The sequence below is a fragment of the Bactrocera tryoni genome, chromosome 5, assembly GCF_016617805.1.
Source record: "Bactrocera tryoni isolate S06 chromosome 5, CSIRO_BtryS06_freeze2, whole genome shotgun sequence".
NCBI classification, from domain to species: Eukaryota; Metazoa; Arthropoda; class Insecta; order Diptera; family Tephritidae; genus Bactrocera; species Bactrocera tryoni.
This window is the reverse complement of record NC_052503.1, coordinates 26,590,748-26,597,934: the sequence shown is the minus strand read 5'-3', so window position 1 is coordinate 26,597,934 and position 7,187 is coordinate 26,590,748.

The following is a 7,187-nucleotide window of genomic DNA, read 5'->3' as shown; positions in this document are numbered from 1 at the left end:
CGTAACTAGTTCAAGGATTGCTGGCGCTGACATAAATTTTTGACTAAACTCACTTAAACCCTTTGAATTGATTAGTAAATCCCAACTACAAAAGCTATAAAATGTCTATTACTGTGATCAAAAAGTAAGTTTGAGTGATTATTGTGGCGCTGAGCATTATGAATTCCGTTCGTCGGGCCAAATGGTTAATAAAGAATATTATTTCAGCATTATGCGTCAAGCTACGCGTCTGAAATGGCCGGAGTTATAAGCGAACAACCATTGGTTTTTTTTTTCACGGAAAAGCACCATGTCATACTGCATCGGTGCTTTGCGACTTATTTACTAAAAACAAATCGTACTGCAACCACGGTGGCTCCCTGCGACTTACGTCTATCAAACAAATTTTAAAGGTCCAATCCGAGGCGCCGGATTGCCACGACTGTGGAGATAAAAAACGAAAAGAAGAAGGTATTGAAAGCTAAAGCTTATTCCGGTTTTTTGGAGAACTGGAAAAGTGTTGTCAAAAGTGCGCTTTATGGGACAGGGATTATTTTGATGGGGATAAAATGTATTTAGAAGACTAAATGAAGACTATCCACTATCTTGCTGCAGCGAAGATACGCACCCGCCTGTGTGCAGAAAGTATGTAAATTAACACAAGGAAGGTTCGACGTCGAAAAGCTGCAAAAACAACAGACAACCGAGCGATTTTCCACTCGACTTGCACACCTGCTCTCTGAGAGCACTCGTCAACAACACGGTATACGGGAACTGTAGGACGGTACGTAAAGTTGCAAACGAAACCATTGGTTTTCGAAAAAGGTAAAAGATCAGCAGGGACGATGAGGAGCGCCGAGTCGCAGTGGAGAGAAAACAGGCTGCCTACCTCGTAACATTTCAATCGACCACAACACGTGCATGGAATAGATACCGAGAGCTGAAGAAGGAAGCGAGACGCATTTGAAGACAAAAAAGAAGTGAGGCTGAAATGGTTTCAAGGCCGGAGCATACTTTTGTACAACCTTCAGAGGTGATCTAGTGACTGATACTTAGAGCATACCGAAATTATGGAGTGAGCACTTCTCCAGACTGCTGAATGGCAATGAAAGCATAACACCAGGAGATGGTGAAACCGATCCTTCAGTCGCCAAAGATGGATCAGACGTTCCATTGCCCGATCATGAAAAAGTTCGAATATCAATGATGATGGGGTCCGAAGTAGCATCTTATGCCAAGAGTTATTCGACGTTGGATTTCGAGGAGGATGGAATCATGTGTAGAAGTTTACGCAAGTGAGTCTCTGAGCGTCATTCACTTGGGAGTGGCCAGAAACGATTCTTTTATACATATATGGCTCAAGCAGCTCACGACTTCCGGTCTTAGACTAAGTATTCTCTGGGTAGCCAAAAAACATCTGTTTGAAGGCGACCTAAAGTTAGAGGGCGAATCATAAATCTATAAAATTTAGTGAATATAAATTTATTAATTTGCAGTAAATTGATGTTAGTTAGTATGATATGATCTAGGGTCATATGGCTACTCCTATAGAATCCCTTTTCACTACTTAAAGTTCTGGAACAGGTAGTAATCAAGTTCTTGGTTCAGGTCAGTAATATAAGATAGATGCATATGAACATTCCAACCAAGCTCCCAGGGTTTTTGGCGAATCAGTAACGATTCGTGTGGCCTGGCGTTGTTCTGATAGACCACAAGCCAGCTCCATTTGGCCAAACATGTGCGATTGTTGGTAGTATAAAACCCTCTTAACCGTCAACTGTGACTTGCTCACCACGATTCTAGTACGACTGTTTCCACTTGACGTTGTCGTAAGTGATCATAAGTAAAAATTCGCTTCTGAAATTGATTAGCATTGAAGCAATTTAGCAGGGATTGAAAACTTGGTTCATGAAGTTTCTTTGCGTTAGCTCATGTGCCACCCATATATCGAGCTACTAGTTAAATGAATTTTTATGCATTGTTTGTCCTCTGGCCTAGCGATGGCTCAGAAAGAACATTTATTTTAAGTTATCCATTTGCTGACTTCATTATAGTACTGATTTTTTAGAATGACTTCTGTTTTAAGCATGAACCATGATGACGCAAGTAGGATCATAAGCTACGTTGTCAAGAATCTCTTTTCCAAGCTTTACTCGCCTTCGTTTTTGCAAAAGTTTCATATTTTTCTGCGCAAGTCTAACATTGGCATGCTTCATACCCGAAACATTAACCAAAACATTAACCAAACATTAACCAAAATGTGTTCAGTTGATCCATAAGCGATATTAAGATGTTCTGCTATCTCACAAAATATGTTAAAATCTTGTAGTATTTTCACTTTTCAGACATTTGAGACATAAAGAGAGCCGATAACTCTCAATTCTTTTAAATAAGCGACCTGCAGCCTTCCACTGATTTCAGGGACCGCCTTAAAACGCCTAACATTGCTATCAAACTAAGTAGATTTATGATAATTTAGCCTGTGGCCCAATATCCGCTTGCACTTGAGGGAGTAATTCGTCTTTGCTTTTGTATTAGAAGACAAACACAGAAAAAAATCGCAAAGTGGAAACACAAGAGCACAAGATGAAGTAACGAGAGTGAGCAAGTAAGCGCAGTCAATCAGGCAATTCCCCAGAACTTGCACAGTAAAGTTAAAGTTACGGCCGATATTTCCGTTAACCATGCGGTGGCGCACACACAAATATACACATAAACACACGTTGAAGGAGAACAACAACAACAACTCTGAGCGTTTGCAGTCCATCAAAAAGACGCCTGAAGTGAAATTTGCGGCTCAACGCAGAGGCATTAAAGGAAATACGCTCAGCTGACGTAAAAGTAAAACACGGAAACGACCGCTGCATACACACACAGATACATAAGGAGATATACAGAATAGCACAACAACAACATAACTCGTGTATGTTAAGATGGGCGAACATGAAAAGCAAATGGAAGTACGAGCGCGAAAAGCGACGAAACGCAACCATGTGAGTATATATGTAGATATGTATATGCGTTTATGCCGGTTTATGCGCGTGCAAACTTCTTCTGAAAATTTGTGGCCGCTTGTTAAGTCCATACGTAGATATATGTGCCTATATTATATACATTGTATGTGCCTGCACTTGCCGATCAGGGTCGTAAATTCCGTTGCAAAACACTCGTTACGTATACGCCACCGGGCACCAATTGAGAAAAGAAGCGCCGCCGCCATGAAACGAACGAAACGAAAGCTAAAAGCAAGCACACACACACATACACACACAAACATACACATATAAACAACCATTAAAGCGAGCTATTTGAATACACCGCCTAGCGCAGCGCACACACCAACACACGCACATGCCGCACACATGCTTAAAAGCGAACGGTTACAATGTTGTTGTGGCGGCACTGGCACTCAAGTAGCGCTCAGAAGACCAAGACGTACAAATGTGCGGTCGAGGGCATTTCAGCGTCATAAAAAATGAAGAAATTCTACTAAAAGTATGCGAGCGTGTATGTAAATAGCTGCGGTGGCTTTTAATGCTCGCCAGTAGCTAACGTAACCCACTGAAATTGGCTGCTGCATGAGCTGCTGTTGCGGTCTGTTGTCGATGATCCAATATACATATTTCGCTATACTCCACATTAAATTGTTCGCCACAATGGAATTTTTTATGCTTTACCCTTAGATTTTGCCCCTTTTTTCTCTCCGCCCATCCTTATCAGTGACTGCCGTGGTTGGTCCTTAGCACTTTAGCGTTGGCAGCGGCTAAATGAGCTTTGGGATATGCAGGCAATTCGCAGTGGAAATCATTACGCAAATACGCAGCGACTGCAGGAAGTCTTAACGGTTGATTGGCAAAGCAGGAAGTCGAAATAATTTTCGGAAATTGTGAGATTTTTTTCAAAGTTGCGGCTATTTGGTAACCATTGCTTTATGTGAAAATGAGGCGAAATCAGTTTAGATTGTTGCTCAGCATTTGATTTTAGTATTGTGAAGTTGTTGTTGCTTGCTATTTGATTAGTTTTATTTAAGGTATATACATATAACGTTATTGAGTATTTTATTAAAAATATTGATAGAATTATAGAGAATAAGTGAAGTAAAGGATTTATTGTTGTAGAATGTTAGTTATGGGAAGCTTATAATCCAATAAGAGGTACTTTTTCAATAGCCTAGGGGATCCAACGTTTCCGAGCCAAATTTTATTAAGCTGATTTTTGGCTCAAGCGAAATTGCCATGAACCTGGAGAGATTCAAAAGCTGCTATTTCATGCAGAAAATGCAACGGTTTGGATTGGTTTGTGGGTCAGGAGAATCATCGGTCCATATTTCTTTCAAAATGATGGCGTTGAGAACGTAAGCGTCACTTGCGACCGTTATCTCGCCATGATAACTATTTGATGCCTGAAATTGAAGCTCATGATATTGGCTACATTTGCCTTCAACAAGACTTCCCACACATCGCATCAACCAATGGGTTTATTGAGAGAACACTTCGGTGAGCAGATAATTTCTCGCTTTGGGGTAGTCGATTGACCACCAAGATGGTGTGATATCACATTCATGAATTTCTGGGATATCATCACAAAAATCTCTTTTCGTGTTAGTATTCTGTTTTGGAATTAAAAAATAGTTAAATGGTGATATAACAGGAGATCAAAGATTACGTTCTGTCACCAAGAACTTGTTAAATTCTTTGTCTTCACTTAATGCAAGTGGAACAAAACGAGCATATATCTTTCATGTACACAAATGTTCAGCTAAAATTCTATAAATAGTATGTTTACTCGCTATTCTTTCGTCAGTCAAGGTTCTCGTAGTAAAAGATATATCGATACCAATAACTTCACGATCTTTGTCCACCGATTCATCACGATCATCACGCGCCTTTGATCGTTATTTAAATTCCCACGAACATTTTTGAATTCTGCAAATTGGCTCTCCCGGCCAATGACACTATTATTGCAAGAAGCATAAGGATTTATATACTCACAAATGGATACTAACAAAACTTCAGCCGAAGGGCACGAATTATATTGCTGTGAATGATTGGGGAATCATACGTGTTCGCAGCTTTGAGAAAATTGAGAAAAAAACAGTTTCCATCGGTGAGACAATGTTTATGAAAGAAACTCGTAGTGTGAAATTATTGAACGATTCCAGATCATACACAGTTATTCTTATCTTTCAATGGCAACCGTAAAAAATTCCTTTCAAGGTTAGATGAGCGCCCATTAAGTGCCACGAAAGCGGCTACCAAGGAAGAAAGCGTAACTAAAGTCGACAAACCCATTTTCAAAAACTGTCGTTTGAGGAAGCCTGAGATAATAATCATAAAAAAATACCGGTTGAGTTATTCTTTGATAAAATATTAAGCATGAGGAATCTGCCGGCATGATGCCTTTGCTTACTCCGGATAACAAGAAAAAGAATGAGACCATTTCAAAGCGGTACTTGAAGTCGTTTGAGCACAAACGGAAAGAGGGTGAAACATGAATTTACTGATATCCACTAAAGATCAATAAGGTGAACCAAAAAAGTGAACTAATCAAATGGAACGGTCTCCAAGAATAGACTGTTATATATAGATAGGCTACCTGGAAAAAAAAAACAAAGTGTGGATATATATATCGGTTACCTGGAGAAAAACAAAATGATCAGAAAGCTCTACTAGGCCGACATATTGGCCCCATTTGGACCCCAAAAACGGTTTTTTACTAGCTCAAGACACCGACACACATCTCCGCGGTCACTACGACCGATTCAGGCTGCTCCAGAAGCCGTTATTTCCCAATTTGATCTATTAGGATAGAAGCATAGAACTAAACTTTAAATCAAATGCAGTGAATGATTTTTCTCAGATCTCCACAAAACGTATATTCCATATAGGTTAAGGGAGCTCGAGCGTCGCCAGATCAAATGTGTCAAGCTAAGAGGAGACTAAGTTAGTTAATTTCCAGACTAATTCCAAACTCGCGTATTACTGTAATAACTTACGGGATCGATCCGATGCTTATTTAAAAATTTTGTTTTCTTGAAGTTTAGGAACATTTTGTACAAACTGACATGCATAATGAAAGGCACCAAAGGTTGAACATTGTCATATACACAGAGACTGAACCACAATATTCACCGCTTTGTATGAATAATGGAATATGAAACCAATGTAACTGAAAACGCTACAAGCAAACACTCGATTCTTTGGTTCTCATCGTCTCTTTGTCTTTTCTATATTCGAGGGAAGACTCCAGCTAGTTATGCGTGGTACAACAATTCAACGCAAAACCATTGTTTAATTAAACCGAAGTTGTGATGACCGAATTACGTCAAAAATTGACATTTTGGTATTTGTTGCTTACTTAGATTCCATAATTGAAGACCGCTTAGCTATTCTTATTATAAATTTGCAACGACGAACCAGTAAGGCCGGCTATGTTCGAAGATTTGGTATCGTACTGCAGCTGCAAGATGGTCTTCATAAGACGACGTCGCCGTAGTTATATTCTTCAGTCATAACTTTGAAGTATTAGATAGTTTCGTCTATCTTGGAACGAGCATTAACTCCAATAACAATATCAGCCTCGAAATCGAACTCAGAATCACTCTTGCCAACAGTTGCTACTTCGAACTGAGTAGACAATTGAGAAGTAAAGTCCTCTCTCTCGACGAACAAAGAAAAAACTACATAAGTCCTGCTGATTAGTGCAGAGACATGGAAAATCACAACATGTACATAGATGAGTCGGATTTAAGAGTGTTCCAGAGAAAAGTTTGCGGAAGATGTATGGTCTTTTGCGCATTGGCAATGGCGAGTGCCGGAATCGGTGGAACGATGAGCTGTACGAGAAATATGGCGAAATTGGCTTTGTTCAGCGAATCAAGAGTAAGCGACTACGTAGGTTAGGTCATGTTGTCCGTACCGTCGGTGTCAGCAGAAGAAGACTTCCACTCTGTTAGAAAGATTAGCGGGAGAAGAACCTGACTGCACTTGGTATCTCTTATTGGTGCCGAAGAAAAGAAAAAACGGCGCGCTGTTGTTAACCCGATTATAATAGCGTCAGCGGTCTCTACGGCAGTAAGGAAAAAATAATCAGCTCACAAAGCTGTAAAGTTGTTTTTCTCAAAATACTAGTTTCATTTCTTGGATTTTTCTTGGAAACGGCTAAACCGATTGACTTTAAATTTTCATGGCACCTTCTTCGATGTATTT